This window comes from Pleurodeles waltl, chromosome 1_1, assembly GCF_031143425.1.
Source record: "Pleurodeles waltl isolate 20211129_DDA chromosome 1_1, aPleWal1.hap1.20221129, whole genome shotgun sequence".
Classification (NCBI taxonomy): domain Eukaryota; kingdom Metazoa; phylum Chordata; class Amphibia; order Caudata; family Salamandridae; genus Pleurodeles; species Pleurodeles waltl.
In genome coordinates this window covers 775,750,241-775,768,400 of record NC_090436.1, presented here as the reverse complement: position 1 = coordinate 775,768,400, position 18,160 = coordinate 775,750,241, and positions in this window count along the sequence as shown.

Sequence of the window (18,160 nt, the reverse complement as noted above, 5' to 3'; positions counted from 1 at the left end):
GCAGGGGCCCTTTCCCCAGACACTCGAACCAGTGTCTCTTCCAGACCGAGGTCACAGCAGCACTTCCAGTGTAGGTCCTCTCCTGTCGAAGATCAGGTATCGAGTGATTGAACAGATACAAAATGGCGGTCATGTCCACAGCGGTGCGTACCGTCACCGCCGGCGTACATCGTCATTGGGTTCTGGGACCCATAGGGTCCAATGTTAACCAATGAAGCATTGCGCTGGGGTCTTCGACCGCCTACCACGACGGTGTACAACGCCAGCGCAGTTACCTCACATCCCATTGTCCCACTTTAGAGGCCAGGCAGCCGCCATTTCAGGGTCCCACCTGGCTTCATTTTCAACTGCGTCACACATACATAGGCCTAGACTCTACACACATACAGACCATCTTTTGTGTATGAATGGTGTTCTGTGTAAATTGTGGGTATGTACCTTTGAGTTGTTTGACTCTGTTGTCCTTCATAGGCACCGTCCGCTGGGACATGTGAGGAGATGGTGGCATCCTCCAGTGTACCGACCGTTGGTGGACCTGTCGACAATGGAGGTGCGACATGTGATTATCACATACAGGCTTGACCGTGCCACAATCCAGGAACTGTGTACACAGTTGGAGCCAGACCTGATGTCAGCAATCCGCCATCCCACAGGAATCCCCCCTCAAGTGCAGGTGCTGTCAGTGCTCCATTTCCTTGCAAGTGGGACTTTTCAAACAACAGTGGCCATAGCATCAGACATGTCCCAGCCTATGTTTTCCAACGTATTGTCCAGAGTGTTGTCTGCCCTTCTGAAACACATGCGGAGCTACATCGTTTTTCCTCAGGTGGAGGATTTGCCTACAGTGAAGGGTGATTTCTATGCTCTGTGACACATCCCCAACATCATAGGTGCCATTGATGGGACCTATGTGGCTTTGGTCCCCCCCCACAGGAGTGAACAGGTGTACAGAAACCGGAAGAGTTATCATTCGATGAATGTACAGATGGTATGCTTGGCAGACCAGTACATCTCCCATGTGAATGCCATGTTCCCTGGCTCAGTGCATGACGCCTACATCCTGCGGAATAGCAGCGTCCCTTATGTGATGGCTCAACTCTAGAGGCACCGTGTGCGGCTATTAGGTGAGCACCTGGACGCAAGTCAGTGGGAATGGTTGTCTGGGTCTGGGGATATCCCTTCAGGTTAGTGCGTGTCTAACAGTTGTCCCTCACCATTTGCAGGTGACTCTGGTTACCCCAACTTGTCATGGCTACTGACCCCAGTGCGGAATCCCAGGACAAGGGTAGAGGAACGCTACAATGAGGACCATGGGCGAACTAGGAGGGTGATTGAGCGGACCTTCGGCATCCTGAAGGACAGGTTCCGGTGCCTCCATATGACAGGTGGATCCCTATTCTACTCACCAAAGAAGGTGTGCCAGATCATCGTGGCCTGCTGTATGCTTCACAACTTGGCTTTGCGACGACAGGTGCCTTTTCTGCAGGAGGATGGCCCAGATGGCGGTATTGTGGCAGCTGTGGAGCCTGTGGACAGTGAAGACGAGGAAGCAGAGGAAGAAGACATGAACAACAGGGACTCAGTGATCCAGCAATATTTCCAGTGAGACACAGGTAAGAGTACAGACCTGCCTATTACATGTACTTAAACACTACTACCTCTCTACTGTCTGTCGTTTTCACCCAGTGTATGGTCACTGAGTTGTCACTTTCCCTTACGATTTCACAGATGTGGGTCCCAATGTGTGACATCTGCTTAGACTCCTCATGGACTAGAGCTGTGTGACATAGGTATGTTGACATTACAATTGAAAGATCATTTTGTCACTGTAATTGCTAATACACTATTTCCAAATCACAGACAGACTCCAGATTGTTTTGTGCTTTAAGTGTGTTTATTTAAGTACTCAATATTGGAGGGGGTAGTGAAATGGTGAGGGGTGATGGTGGAGAAATGTCCATGGCAGAGTCCAGTCTATTAGTCTCACAGGTGCATTGCCCATATGGGCATAGGAAGTGGAACTGGGGCAGTTTAAGTATGGACAGGGTGACAAAGTGGGACAGAAGGATGACAATCAGGGTGGTCTCATTTCTTGGCGGGGGTCTTGGCATTGTGCTCTGTCTTTGTCTTGGATCTCAGGGACCGTTTGTGGGGTGGTTCTCCCTCTGCAGGGGGTGGGGTGCTGGTGTGGTGGTCCTGTGGCGGGGCTTCCTGTCCACTAGCGCCAGCAGAGGTGGTGGGCAGTTCATCGTCCATGCTAGTGTCAGGGGCCCCTTGTAGTGCCACAGTGTCCCTCCTGGTGTTCACAAGTTCCTTCAGCACCCCTACGATGGTGCCCAGGGTGGAGCTGATGGTTCTGAGTTCCTTCCTGAAGCCCATATGCTGTTCCTCCTGCAGGCGCTGGGTCTCCTGAAACTTGGCCAGTACCGTTGCCATCGTCTCCTGGGAGTGGTGGTAGGCTCCCATGATGGAGGAGAGGGCCTCGTGGAGAGTGGGTTCCCTTGGCCTGTCGCACAGCAGCCCTCCCAGTTCCCCTGTGTTCCTGGGCCTCCGTCCCCTGGACCGTGTGCCCACTACCACTGCCCCCAGGTCCCAGTTGTTGTTGGGGTGGTGGGTTATACTGGGTGGACACACTGCTGATTGACGTGTCCTGGGGACAGAGGTATGGGCCCGCTGGGTGGGTGCTGTGCTGGTGTTTCCAGGGGGGTGAAGGACTGTGGTCGCCTGTGACTGGGTGAAGGGAACCAACTGTCCTGAGGTCCCCGATGGGCCGGGCTGGTCATCTAGATCCAGTTGGACAGAGCTGCTGTCATCACTGTGGGCCTCCTCTGTGGGTGGTGTGGACATGTGTGGACCCTCCTGTCCGGTGACGTTGGGTAGGGGTCCTGCAGGGGTATAAAAGGGTGGTTATTACATCTGTGTGTGCCATGGTGTGCAATAGGTGGGTGACCGTGTACCCCAGTGCTTGCATTCCTGTGTGGGACCTTGTGTGATGATGGTTTAGGGGGTTGTATGGGTATGTGCAGTGGGCATGCTTTAGTGATGGGTGTCCATGCTTTGTTGTTGCATGCAGGGCTTGGTGTCAGGATGTGTGGTTTGTGATGTAGGGACATTTGTGAGGAGTTAGAGTGATGGGGGTGAGGGATGGGGGTATGTGCTGGCATGCAGGTAGGATGAGGGATGTAATAGTTAAAATTTGACTTACCAAAGTCCATTCCTCCACCTACTCCTGCGAGGCCCTCAGGATGCAGAATCGCCAAGACCTGCTCCTCCCATGTTGTTAGTTGTGGGGGAGGAGTTGGGGGTCCGCCGCCAGTCCGCTGAACCGCCAGGTGGTGTCTTGAGACCACGGAACGCACCTTTCCTCGTAGGTCGTTCCAGCTCTTCCTGATGTCCTCCCGATTTCTTGGGTGCTGTCCCACTGCGTTGGCCCTGTCCACTATTCTTCGCCATAGCACCATCTTCCTTACTATTGCGGTGTGCTGCACCTGTGCTCCGAATAGCTGTGGCTTTACCCGGACGATTTCCTCCACCATGACCCTGAGCTCCTCCTCTGAGAACCTGGGGTGTCTTTGCCGTGCCATGGGGTGGTGTAGATGATGTGTGGGGTGGAGTGTGTGGTGATAAGTGTGCTGATATGTAGTGGGGTGTTGTGTGAGGTGCATGAAAGTTCTGTGGGTGATGGTGTTGTGTGCCTGTGGATGCTGTTGTTCTTGCTGGTGCTGTCTCTCTCTGGCCTTCTTTTGGAATTTTTGGTAGTAGGGGTTTGTGAGTGATGTGGGTGTGTGTTTTATATTGTAATGGGTGTGTGGGAGTGGTGTGTGTATCAGGTGTGTGTGTTTGGAATTGTCCAATGTGGCTGTGTTTTGTAGATGTGTGTGTATTTTGAGCGCGGTGGTGTGTACCGCCAATGGAATACCGCGGTTGAAAGACCGCCGCGTGGATTCGTGTGTCGTGACAGTGTGGGCGTATTTCTGTTGGCGTGACGTTGGAGGTTTTGTTTTTGCCAGTTTATCACTGACCTTTGGTGTGGCGGACTTGTGTGGGTGTCTGACTTTTGGCGGATTCCGAAATGTGGGTCATAATAGCTGTGGCGGAATTCCGCGGCGGTGTGTTGGCGGTCTTCTGCACGGCGGTACGCAGCTTTTACCGCCAATGTTGTAATGAGGGCCAAAGTCTAGCTCTGGCCTAGGCATTTTTAATCTTTTTCACTCCTCTTTTCTGAGGTAGCAGAGTATGTGCTACTACCATAAACCTTTCTTTCAGCCTTCTACATTTGGCATCTGTTAGAAATGAGGTCTCTAGTTGGCAGTGGTTCAAACGCTGTCTAAGTAGGGACCCTCCCTCTATTCAGGGTAAGGGAGCCAGACAGCTAAGATAAACCCTGCTCACCCCCTTGATAGCTTTACTGAAGCAGTCAGGCTTATCTCAGAGGCAATGTATAAAGTATATGTACAAACAGACAGTAACACAGTGAAAACACCAAAAAAAGTACTCCACACCAGTTTAGAAAAATAGCCAATATTTATCTAAGTAAAAGAAGCCCAAAACGACATAAATCCAACATTCACAAGCAAAGATATCACTTTAAAAATATTAAATGTAATTGTAGTACCTTGAAACCGAGGAAGCGCTTGACTACGACAGAGGGGCATATTTATGCTCCGTCTGCGCCGAATGTGTGTCAAAAATTTTGACGCACATTCAGCGCAAACCTTGCCTCATATTTAAACTTTGACGCCCGAGCCCACGGACATCAAAATCCCGCCGTGTGTGTCATTTTTGGGATGCGGCAACCCGCCTTGCGTTAATCAAATGCAAGGTAGGCGTTCAAGTCCAAAAAATGACTTAAACGGCTGTGCGTCGTATTTATGCTTTCGGGCAAAAATAACGCACCGCCGGTAGGTGGAGCTGGAAAATGACGCACAGCCCGATTTGCGTTAAAACTTAACGCCTGGGTCAGGGCAGGCATTTTTAATGGGGCAAATACACCTGTATTTAATCAGAACACACAGAAGCAACAGCAGAGCAGCAGAGCAGCAAAAGGGAGACATGGAGGTGCTTCTCATCCAGGGTGCACGCAGACGCAGAGCCCAGCAATAGCAGCTACCACAACACCAGCAGGGACCCCAAAGGCAGCGCAGAAGGCAGGAGAGGATATTCCACACCAAAACAACCCTTCATGGCCTCAGGGAACATCACATCATCCAGAGGTACAGGTTGAACTGGCAGGCCAATCAGCGGCTGCTGCGAAACATTGAGCCACAGTTGGCACCCACCTTGCTGACACCCCGCACCATCCCTACAGAAACCAAGCTGCTTGCCGTACTTCACATGCTGGCAAGTGGCTCTTTTCAAACAACTGGTGCCCTGGTTGCCGGAATATTACAGCCATCATTCTCTGCCTTTTTTCCCAAAGTACTGGATGCCATCATTGGACTCACACCCCACCACATCTGCTTCCCTAACACACTGCAGAAGCAGCAGGAAACAAAACAGGGGTTCTACCCCATTAGTGGCTTCCCACATGTCCTTGGTGCAATCGACTGCACACATGTACGCCTTGTGCCACCTGCTGCAACTGAACACCTCTACCACAACAGGAAGCACACACATTCCATCAATGTGCAGGCCATTGTCGATCACCAAGGATTGATCACCAACATCGTGGCAAAATATCCGGGGAGTGTCCATGACTCATTCATCTTCTGTCACAGCACCATCATTCAACACTTCCAGGATGGACGGTATGGCAATGGACTACTTGTTGGTAAGTACAAAAACCTACTTATATACACTGCACAGCAACCCTCTAGGACACACAACACATACACCACAACAGCAACATGTCGACAGGAACACACTGAGGTCGTGACATCGCTAGCCATGTTTCATAGGTCACCATTGAACCTGTCACACATCTGAAATTAGTGTACAGTCTAATGTTAAGATGTCAATGATCACAACATTTGGAGTGGGTTGCCTAATTGTCACCTTGCAAAATGTAAGCGTCTCAATTATGTTTACATTAATCCATTGCATAAGTCTAAAGATATGGGATGTCCCAGGTACATTGATATGAACGCGTTAACAACACTGTCAAATTGAACCTGTGTATGGAACTATCATCTCACCCCCAGTGATGACACAGGGACACCTGTATCACAAGTCACAATGCTAGGGAGGGCACACTGTACTGCAAATCCCAAAACATACTGCTGACAACTGGTCAGCAGCCAAACACTCATTCAGCCAAGGAAACAACACAATGCAGATGGTACATCCTACAAGCCTAAGATGCAACACAATAACACAAAAGAGTCACAGACAACACAAGACAACTACTACCATGCAAGGTGATTTCAATGGGGCAAGCTACATCAACATGATCCCATTCATTTTCTCTTTCAGCTGATCAGGGGTATGGGATCCAGCCATGGATTATGACACCATTTGGCAACCCAAGCACTGCAGCAGAGCGTGCCTACAATGACGCATATAGGAGGACACGCAGCTTAGTCGAGAGGACCTTCGCATCCTCAGGTTGAGATTCAGGTGCCTCGACATCACTGGTGGTAATCTCCTATATTCCCCTGAAATGGTCTGTAAGATCATTCTAACATGTGCCATCCTGCACAACATTTGCATAAGAAGGAACATTCCCCTCTTGGAACCAGAGCCACACATGCCTGAAGAGGAGGAAGAGGAGGATGGTGGCCTGCAACATGAGGGGGAACAACAAAACACGGCTGCTGGATTACGTAGGCGCCAACATATCGTGAACAATTTCTTTTAAAAATAATCACTATCACCACTGTATTAACTAATGTAAATAAACACCGATAATAATCACCATAGCATGGTTTGGCTAATCATTTGTGCTCACCTTTATCTCTAACTATCAGAATAAGAGTGTAGCCTCATGGAGTATTGCTGATATACCGATCAGGACACAGAAAATCCCAGAGCAATTGTGATGCTTATCATACAACGGTCACATACACACACACTGTAAATGACATATATCCTGTACATTTCACCTTTGAAAGGCAATAGCAGAGGACCACACCTATTTCACGCATACATGTTGGCAACATGGTTCATCACAGCATATGGCACACAACTAAGGCACCATCACTCAATAAGGGGAAAACAAGCCTCATACATGAGGCAGTTGATGTGCTATTGCATCGGTAAGAGGAATGTATGACCAGACCCTTGACAGCAGTAAGTCCAATTGCATCCAATCTTTGCAAGGACTATCTGTGACTAGAGTTCCATTTAAGCAGAACATAGACAGCACAAGTGCCACACATATGACAAGCATTGCGCACATGACATACCATGTACATGTCAGCCCATTTCCTAACTCCTGACACACCCATGCTCCTGGTCAAAACCCACCTGTCTGAAGAGGTCCCTGGAATAGTAATATGTGTACCCCGATATTCCCTCCTCTGCACACACAGACTAACAATAGTAATCCAGTGTGCTACACCCTTTCCTATGGTATACCATTGTCATAGTGCATCTGACTGCATGGACGTCAGGTCAATTAATACACTGGCTTGTAGTTTCTAAGACCTGTTATCACCTGTAGATTGCTTCCCGTGTGAAAGGTACTATTGGCCATTTGAATGCAAATCTCACCTACAGGACTTGTGATAAACTGATGCAGCACACACCTGTGATCACCTCCATGCACACCACCCATCTGAACATGCACTGCCCCTGCTGATGCCTGGAACAGCATAGAAGTTGCCATTTTGTCAAATACACCGTTATGCATTGCTAGTAATTAAGCCGTGTAACACAACCCTTGTGTTCATGTTCCTCCTCCAACCAGTCTTAGTCAGACCACTGATTATGTAACTTGTGAAATTGCTGGATCCTGATTGACCCTGCATCCTGTCAGCCTGACTGGTACCTGTCTGTGCGTTACCCTAAAGATTCATTGTGGCTACATATGTACCACACTTGCTTTACCAAACCTCTCATTCCTCAGAGGGTATTTTGTCATGTGCTTCATCAATGCATACCCAAATACATTGTATAGCATCATCCTCCTTTTAATTGTACCATATTTGTTAAATTGTCTTTGCATACCAAAATCATGGCCCATCCCTTGTTTGGGTCTCATGTATGCATGAACGACAAAGTGTGACAGTGTCCCAGGGCCGTATGCAGGGATTGGGTACGGTGCCTCCAGCAGAACCAGCAACCTCTGATAATGTCCATGAAAAGTCCACACATGTTAGGACCCTGACAGTTCACACGCTGAATCACATTGCTCACAACATATTGATGGGCTGTGCGTGGTGAATAGCTGCGAGAATAATCAGCACAAAGGCTATGATGTTCCCAGATGCAGTGGGAATTTTAGAGGCCAACATGTGTACAAATGTTGTAATGACACCTGCCAGAACATGACACCTGAGACATTATCTAACTCAGCACACCAAGGTTGCCCTGTTGGCAGTCTCATTACACGTCTTCAGTGACATAGGTTCTCATGTCCTCATTAACTTTACTCACATTGATCTCCGAAGGATACTCAGTAGACACAGGAATAGCTGCCACTGACTCATGATGAGACCTGGACGTAACTGTGACAACATACACTCCTAAAAATATACAGGATCAACATTGGACCACACAGATGAACAAGACATCTCTGAGCAATCGATCACTGGAAAAATGTGGACACGTGCTGCCTCGTCTGCTGGTCCACCACTGCCACTGGAGAGTTGTGGCTCAGTTATATGACCTCAACTGTGGCGTCATAATACATTTGTGGTTCACCTTTGGCTGTCTGGGCCAATTACATGGTACCCACTTCGTCTATGCATGTGCCTGACTCACTGTGGGGTTCACCAACAAGTGCCTAGGAAGCAGTTACCAAAAATCTAGGACATGGGATGGCCAAATTGTGGATCATTGACATGAACAAGCGTCTGCCATCTATCTGGTGCATGCTTTTCCATTTGTGGTGTCTACGTCACCCAAAATCTTGGAAGTGCACACAACGGATGTTGCTACATGTATGACTAACACATTTCCTCTCTCATTTCCACATTGACTTGCATCTAAGGTTTGGACACATTGACTTCACATTCATAGAAGCATATTTGCAATAATATATCTTTTGATGCACACACACTGGGTCAACAACTACATTAGTAGCGACTGCACACACATTGAGCCATAGGCATTGAGGTATTGTACTCATGTGCGTCACCTTGCTATCCTCTCCTGATGCCAAACATGCCCAAATTGTGCAATACATATAGGTAGGCCACACATATGGCCATCTAGTGTGTCAGCCAAGCGTCAAAATCCTGTTAAGGAAGGAGCGGATCATGGTCCGCTGCAGTATGATGTCTCACATGTGAACATACACCATCAACACCAAAGTGGGTGCAATCAGCCTATCTCAGTTGTGTCCCAAATGTAACAAAACATTAAAATGGAAAAAATCCCCAAAACAAGTTCATGGCCTGAAATTTTGATGCTTTTAGCATTACGGCCCTCATTCTGACCCTGGCGGTTAGTGTTAAAGCGGCGGCCAACCCGCCAACAGGCTGGCGGCCTAAAAATATGAATTCTGACCCTGGCGGGAACCGCCAACACAGGCCGCCGCTTTAACACTCCGACCGCCACGGCGGTACAAACAAACAGCGCGGCGGTCACCGCAAACAGGCCGGCGGCAGACAATGTACCGCCCACCCTATCACGACCCACCAATCCGCCACCTTTTCCGGGGCGGGAGCCCCGCCGATAAAAACACGGCGGAAACAGACATCTCCAATGGAAAACGCTTACCTCGACACACTCCACGCGGAATCGGAACAGCATGGAACCCGAACTCCACATCCTCCCAGCCATTGCCTTCCTGCTCTTCTTCCAGGATCACGAACCTCGCCGCAGACGACAACGGTGAGTACTGCACCTACGACACAGGGGAGGGGGGAGGAGGAAAGGTTACGGGCACACACATACGCCACACACCCACCCCCACCCTCACCCCCACCGAAATACCTACACACCTATGCAGATAAAAAAGTCAGAGTGACACCCCCAACCCCCCCCAAAAAACAAAGACAAAAGGCAATGAATGTAAAAGTAGAACCATATTATTGCAACAATAAAGTATAGCGACCTTAGCAATATATGAAGAATGAATACACATCTAGAACTATATCCATACAAGTAGCAAAAGTCCGGCCCAGTCATTCAAAGTCCAAATGTCCGTGGGCCAATGTGCAGCAACACATGGGCAAAGCCCACACACGAGATCGAGTCCATTGGAGAGAACACTGCTGGGGCATCACTAAAATAAAAAGACAGGCACCTCAGGGGGGAGAGGGGGGCACCTCAGCCACATGAGTCCACGACGCCAGATCCACGAAGGGCCTCCATGCCCACTGTGCCATCCTGGGGAGTGCAAAGCCACAGTCTCACAAGTCTCTACAGTGGGTGGATTGCCCACTGTACCATCCTGGGGAGTGCAAAGCCACAGTCTCACAAGTCTCCACAGTGGGTGGGTTGCCCACTGTGCCATCCTGGGGAGTGCAAAGCCACAGTCTCACAAGTCTCCACAGTGGGTGGGTTGCCCACTGTGCCATCCTGGGGAGTGCAAAGCCACAGTCTCACAAGTCTCCACAGTGGGTGGGTTGCCCACTGTGCCATCCTGGGGAGTGCAAAGCCACAGTCTCTCAAGTCTCTACAGTGGGTGGATTGCCCACTGTGGCATCCTGGGGAGTGCAAAGCCACAGTCTCACAAGTCTCTACAGTGGGTGGATTGCCCACTGTTACATCCTGGGGAGTGCAAAGCCACAGTCCATCAGGTGGATTACAGAGACCACTGGTCATGGAGGAGGCATGGTGGGCAGAGTACGTCGTGAAGGCCTGCCCGACACAGAACCGGGACTGCCAATGGGCCAGCGGTGCTTGACAGGAAGGGCCCAGCGGAGCGGTGCTTGACAGGAAGGGCCCAGCGGAGCGGTGCTTGACAGGAAGGGCCCAGCGGAGCGGTGCTTGAGTTGAAGGGCCCAGCGGAGCGGTGCTTGACAGGAAGGGCCCAGCGGAGCGGTGCTTGACAGGAAGGGCCCAGCGGAGCGGTGCTTGACAGGAAGGGCCCAGCGGAGCGGTGCTTGAGATGAAGGGCCCAGCGGAGCGGTGGTCCTCACGGCGGGGCCCTGTTCAGCGGTGCTCCTCACGGCGGGGCCCTGTTCAGCGGTGCTCCTCACGGCGGGGCCCTGTTCAGCGGTACCTGTCTTGTGTTTCCAGTGAACCACACCTGGCCAATACTTGCCGCTCAGTCTGCATCGGACCTTTCCGTTGTGGGGCCCTCCTGTGATGGAGTCCTGGGGCCCTGGCTCTCCTTTGATACCCCCGGAATGGGGCTGGTGGGGCCCTCATGGCCAGGTCGGCTGCTCCCTGCCTTTTGCTCCTTGCTGCCCTTGCCCTCCTTGGCAGACTGTCCGTGGCTCCCTTACCCGATGTGGCAGGTGACGGTGCAAGGCTACCCTCCTTGGGGGCAGGCGTATCAGGCCTGTCGCGCCTGCCCTTCGGTTTTTTGGTCCTCTTCCCAGGGGGGGGGGGCTGGCTGTGCCTTTGCTGCTGGACGATGTCCCAGCCCAAGGACAGGGCGGACTCCAAAAACCAGGCACGACGTTCTTTGGAGTTGCTGGGCTGGTGGTGGCTGAGGTGTTTGTGGAACTCTTACGGGAGGGAGGGGGTGGGTCAGGTGAGGAAAAGAGGTCCACTTTAGAGAGGAAAATTTTCTTTGGAGCCATGGGAAGGGTGGCTGGTTGGGTATGGGAGTGTAGGAAGAGGATGTGGTTGTAGGAGAGTCAAGTGTGCTGTCTTTGGGTGCAGGTGCTTGGGCAGGAGGCTGACGTGAGGTGGATGGCTGTTGGTTGGGTGCCTGCCTGCGTTTGTGTGGTTGGGAAGCGGGGGTGACAGACACACTGGGAGAGGACACAGGGGACGTGTACATGGCAGTGGGGGTGGTGACTGCGCGTGTGCGGACTGGTGTGGAGGGTGTGCTGGTGATGGGTGCAATGGCTGATGGTGGTGTGCTTGCAGGTGTGTGTGGAGACGTCACAGGGAGGGAGGAGGGAGACGAGGAGGTGGGGGACACAGAGGAGGTAGTGGCTGTTGGCATGTCTGCATCTGGATGTTGCTTGGGTGAATGCTTGCGTGTCCTGTGGTGCTTATGTCTGGATGAGCTGCCCTTGGGTGTTGAGGTGTGTGCAGGCTGGTCTGTAGGTGTGGATGGGATAGGCAGAGGAACAGGGGAGTGGGACTGGGTGGAGGGAGTCAGAAGAGGGAGGCTGGAGACAGGGACAATCGCTGCCGTCAGTGCTGAGGCCAGAGCGTTGAACGATCGTTGATGGGCAGCCTGACCCGAATGAAGGCCCTCCAGGTATGCATTGCTTTGATGCACCTCCCTCTCCACACCCTGGATGGCATTCAAAAGGGTAGACTGCCCAACAATGATGGTCCTCAGGAGGTCAATGACCTCCTCACTGAGGGCAGCAGGGGTGACTGGGGAAGGGCCTGAGGTGCCTGGGGCGATGAGATGGCCGGCTTCCTGGCCTTGCGGGCACAGGCCGAAGGCCGAGGGGCTGATGGGAGGGCGGAGCTGGTGCGCTGGGTGGCGGCTGTACCTGTAGGATCGGTGGGCACGGATGTTGCCGCCACCGCAAGGGAGCTCCCTTCCGAGGACGTGTCGGTGTCGCTGCCGTCTCCACGGGTCCCCGTGGTGGAGCCCCCCTCGCCCTCCGTCTCACTGGTCATGTCGGAGTCCGTTGCATGGCCCTCCGGGGCCATGTGAGATGCAGCTCCCTCTTGCGCCGATGCCACTTCTCCTCCGCCTGATGATGCTAATGCACACATTCACAGTAAAACAAAGAAAATGGGGGGGGGGTGGAAAACATAAAGACAAGTTGAGTGCATGCATTGGGGACACCGTTGGCAGAGAGGACAGACACAGAAGCCCCCTGCACTACGCTGCGCACTTGGGGTACACTACTCATTCACTGGGTCATGCCCTACAAGCCTATGGGCGACAACTGCCCACACAGTATACACTGGTCCATGAATCGCGTTACTAGGCACCCTACAGAGGTGGGGGGCGGGGGCACAGGACCATACTTCACGGACGGGCCTATCCTACAGAAATCGCCTTGGCCTAGGGATACCCACAGCCCTCCTCCCCCACCCAGGCACCTCCACTGCGCGCAAAATAGCTGAATGTGCTGGTACTCACCCCCTTGTGTCTGCTGTGATGTCCTCAAGCGCCCATCTAAATCGGGGTTCGCTGCCCTCCCCTCCATCGTACATCCTCCCCACTCAGCCCAGGCATTGGGCACTATGCATTGCCCCCGTGTACTCACCTGTTGGTCTGGAGGCCCGTAGAGTAGCGCATACTGGGGGAGGACCCCGTCCACGAGCTTCTCCAACTCCTCGGAACTGAAGGCGGGGGCCCTTTCCCCAGTCGCAGCAGCCATTGTCACTTCCAGACCGAGGTCACAGCAGCACTTGAAGTATAGGTCCTCTCCTGTGGATGCTCAGGTCTCGTGTGATCAAGCCGAGAGAAAATGGCGGTTACGGCCGCGGCGGTTCGTGCCGCGGCGGTGCGTACAGCGGCGGTGCGTACCGCGACCGCCGGCGCTCACCGCCATTGGCTCCTGAAACCCATAGGGTTCAATGTTGTCCAATGCGGCTTTGCGCCGCGGACAGCGACCGCCTACCGCCACGGTGTGCCACGCTTGCGCAATGACCTCACTTCACATTGTCACACTTCACAGGTCAGGCAGCCGCCATTTCAAGGGCGCACATGGCTTCATTCCTACTGCGTCACACATGGCTAGGCCTTGCACCGACAATCATACTAGCCATTCAATCCCGAGAGATTCGTGTACTGGGCATGCTGTGGGCACTTACCTGTGGGTTGCTTGACTCTGTGCTCCATGTTGTCCTTCCTAGGCATCGTCCGCTGGGACTTGCGAGGAGACGGAGGAATCTTCCCGTGTACAGACCGCTGGTGGACCTGTCGACAATGGAAGAAAGACACGTCATACTCACCTACAGACTCAACCGTGCCACTATACAGGAACTGTGTGCCCAGCTGGAGCCAGACCTGATGTCACCCATCCGCCAACCCACAGGGATTCCGCCTCTAGTGCAGGTGCTGTCAGTACTGCATTTTTTGGCAAGTGGATCATTTCAAACTACCGTGGCCATTTCATCTGGGATGTCTCAGCCTATGTTTTCAAAGGTGTTGTCTAGAGTGTTGTCTGCCCTGATGAAATACATGCGGAGCTACATCATTTTCCCTGAGGTGGGTGACTTGCCTACAGTGAAGGGTGATTTCTATGCCCTTGGACACATTCCCAATATCATTGGTGCCATTGATGGTACCCATGTGGCTTTGGTTCCCCCAAAAGACGATGAGCAGGTGTACAGGAAGCGTAAAAATTATCATTCGATGAATGTCCAGGTGGTCTGTTTGGCTGACCAGTACATCTCCCATTTAAATGCCAAGTTCCCAGGGTCAGTGCATGACGCGTACATCATGCGAAATAGCAGCATCCCTTATGTGATGGAACAGCTACAGAGACACCGTGTGTGGCTAATTGGTGACTCTGGTTACCCAAACCTGCCTTGGCTATTGACCCCAGTGAGGAATCCCAGGACCAGGGCAGAGGAACGGTACAATGAGGCTCATGGGCGGACTAGGAGGGTGATTGAGCGGACCTTCGGCCTCCTGAAGGCCAGGTTTAGGTGTCTGCATATGACTGGTGGATCCCTAATGTACTCTCCAAGGAAGGTGTGTCATATCATCGTGGCCTGCTGCATGCTTCACAACCTGGCTTTGCGACGCCAGGTGCCTTTCCTGCAGGAGGATGGTCCAGATGGTGGTGTTGTGGCCGCTGTGGAGCCTGCGGAGAGTGAAGAGGAGGAAGACGAAGAGGACAACACAGACAACAGGGACAGAGTGATACTGCAGTATTTCCAGTGACACACAGGTAATAATCTACTCCTGCATTGTATTATATCTGTAACTGTAGTGGCTCTCTACTGTCTGACCTTTCACCCCAATGTATGGTAACTTAGTTGTGTATATCACTTCCTATTTCAGTGATCTGATCCCCACGGAGTGCCCTCTGTTTTTTTTCCCCATGGACTACCGCTGTGTGACACTGGTATGTTGTCATCACAATGTAACTAGAAATGTTTTGTTGGTTATCTCGAATACATTTGGTTTAAATAAATAGATAGCAGAATCCAGTTGGTTAATGTGCAATAATTGTGTTTATTGAAGTTTTAAAATAGGTGTATAGTTGAAACAGGGTGATGGTGGAGGCATGTCCATGGCAGTGTCCAGACTGTCGTTCCTACAGGTCCATTGTCCATATGCCTGTGGAAGGTGGAGCAGGGGCAGTTCAAGGTTGGACAGGGTAAACAAGTGGGACAGTGGGATGACATCCAGGGGTTTCCGTGCATGGCGGGGGTCTTGACATCCTACTCTGTCTTCTTCCTCGATCTCAGGCCTTTCTTGCGGGGTGGTTCTTGTTCTGCAGGGGGTGGGGTCCGGGAGGGCCGTTGCTGTTGTGTCGGGGCCTCCTGACCACTAGCGCCGGCGGAGGTGGTGGGCTGTTCTTCCTCCATGCTAGTGGCAGGGGCCCTTTGGGGGGCCACATGGTCCCGCAATGTGGTGACAATCTGGTTGAGTGCCACCACGATTGTACCCATTGCGGAACTGATGGTGCGCAGTTCTTCCCGGAACCCCATGTACTGGCCCTCCTGCATGGCCTGGATCTCCTGGAACCTGGCCAGGACCGTCGCCATCATCTCTTGGGAGTGGTGGTACGCTCCCATGATGGTGGTGAGGGCTTCTTGGACAGTGGGTTCCCTAGGCCTGTCCTCCCTCTGTCGCACAGCAGCCCTCCCAGTTCCTCTTTGTTCCTGGGCCTCTGTCCCCTGGACGGTGTGCCCACTACCAGTGCCCCCAAGTCCCTGTTGTTGTTGGGGTTGTGGGTTACCCTGGGTGCCCTGTACTGGTAGACACACCGCTGCTTGACCTGTCCTGGAGACAGACGCTGGGCCCGCTGGGTGGGTGCTGTGCTGGTGTTTCCTGAGGGGGGTAGGTCTGCTGTGGCCTGGGGCTGACTGAGGGTAACCGACTGTCCAGAGGTCCCCGATGGTCCGGGCTGGTCATCAGGTTCTAGGTCGACAGAGCTGCTGTCATCACTGGGGGCCTGTTCTGGGGGTGGGATGGACAAATCTGGACCCTCCTGGCCGGTGTGTTGGCATTCGGGCCCTGCAGGGGTAAAAGAATATGGTTATTGATTTTGTGTGTGCTGTGGCGTGCGATTTGTGGGTGCCCTTGTCCCCCAGTGCTGGCAGTCCCATGTGGGAGGAGTTGTGAGGGTGGTTTGTGGGGGGGGATGGGTATGTGCAGTGGTCATGCTTAGGTGATGGGTGTCCATGGTTTGTGTTGGCATTCAGGGGTTTGGGTTGGGTTGGGTGGGTTGTGCTGGTGAGTCATTAACAGGGAGTATGTGTGCTGGGGGGTTAGGGGTGAGGGTGGGGGTGTGGGTTGGCATGCTGGTGGTTGGGGGGGGTGAAGTAGTTGAGATTAGACTTACCAGAGTCCATTCCTCCGCCTACTCCAGCGAGGCCCTCAGGATGCAGGATGTTCAAGACCTCTTGCTCCCATGCTGTGAATTCGGGTGGAGTGGGTGGGGGTCCGCCGCAAGTCTTCTGCACAGCGATGTTGTATCTTGACACCATCCCCCGTAGGTCGTTCCAGCGCTTTCGGATGTTTTCCCGATTTCTGGGATGCTGTCCCACAGCGTTGACCCTGTCGACGATCCTTTGCCATAGCTCCGCCTTCCTGGCTATTGTGGTGTGCTGCACCTGTGTGCCGAAGAGCTGGGGCTCTACCCTGATTATTTCCTCCACCATGACCCTGAGTTCTTGGTCTGTGAACCTGGGGTGTCTTTGGGGTGCCATGGGGTGGTGTGGATGAGGTGTGGGGTGGTGTTTGTGGTGATGAGTGTGGTGGTGTGTGGTGTTTTGTGCGTAGATGTGGTGTGGGTGATAATGTTGGGTTCCTGTGTGTGTTGTGGTTTGCGTTCCCTGTGCTCTCTCTCTGTGTATTGCGCCTTGTCTCTGAATTTCGATTTGTGGGGGTTTGTGGGTGATGTGGGTGTGTGTTTTATATGGTGATGGGTGTGTGGGTGTGGTGTGTGTATGTGTATCAGGTGTGTGTATTTCGAATTGTCCAATGTGGCTGTGTTTTGTAAAGGTGTGTGTATTTTGAGCGCGGCGGTGTGTACCGCCAATGGAATACCGCGGTTGAAAGACCGCCGCGTGGATTCGTGGGTCGTAATGGCATGGGCGTGTTTGATTTGGCGTGACGGTGGAGGTTTGGTCATCTCCAGTTTATCGCTGACCGCTGATGAGGCGGGCTTCAGTGGATGTCGGGTTTTTGGCGGTTTGGCAGTTGTGGGTCAGAATGACCGTGGCGGTTTACCGCGGCCGCGGCGGGGTGATGGCGGTCTTCTGACCGGCGGTAAGAGCCTTTTACCGCCAGGGTCAGAATGACCCCCTATGTGTCATATTTCTTTCACCCATACAGAATGTGCGTCATATTTTTCGATGCACAGGAGTAAACATTAGGCCGCATTCAAATAATTGTAAAGACTATTTCCTATTATTTGGATGCAGCCTAATTTTCACTCCTGTGCGTCGCAAAATATTAAGCACAATCTGTATGTGTGAAAAAATATGACGCATAACAATAAAAACGGCGGCCATTTTATGCAGGAAGTGATGTAATAGGATATCCTGTTTACAGAATATGTACAGTGGGTGTACTTTCACTTTGCAGTCTGTGAATCTTCTAGGCTGTGTGGCTGTGTTCAGAGTGTTGTCTAGTGATTTTGTGCTTTGGTGTCCTGTGTGCTATCTTACTTGTTACTTTGTGAAATAAATATTGTTGTTTTATACTGTCTGAGTGTGTTTTGTTTACAATTGTCCGGTATTGTATTGTATTTGTTGTTTGTGGGAGTCTGTTGTAGGTAGTGCTAGTTTGGGGATAGTTGGGCTCTTTTAGTTGTTAAGTTTACTTCTTTTTTTGTAC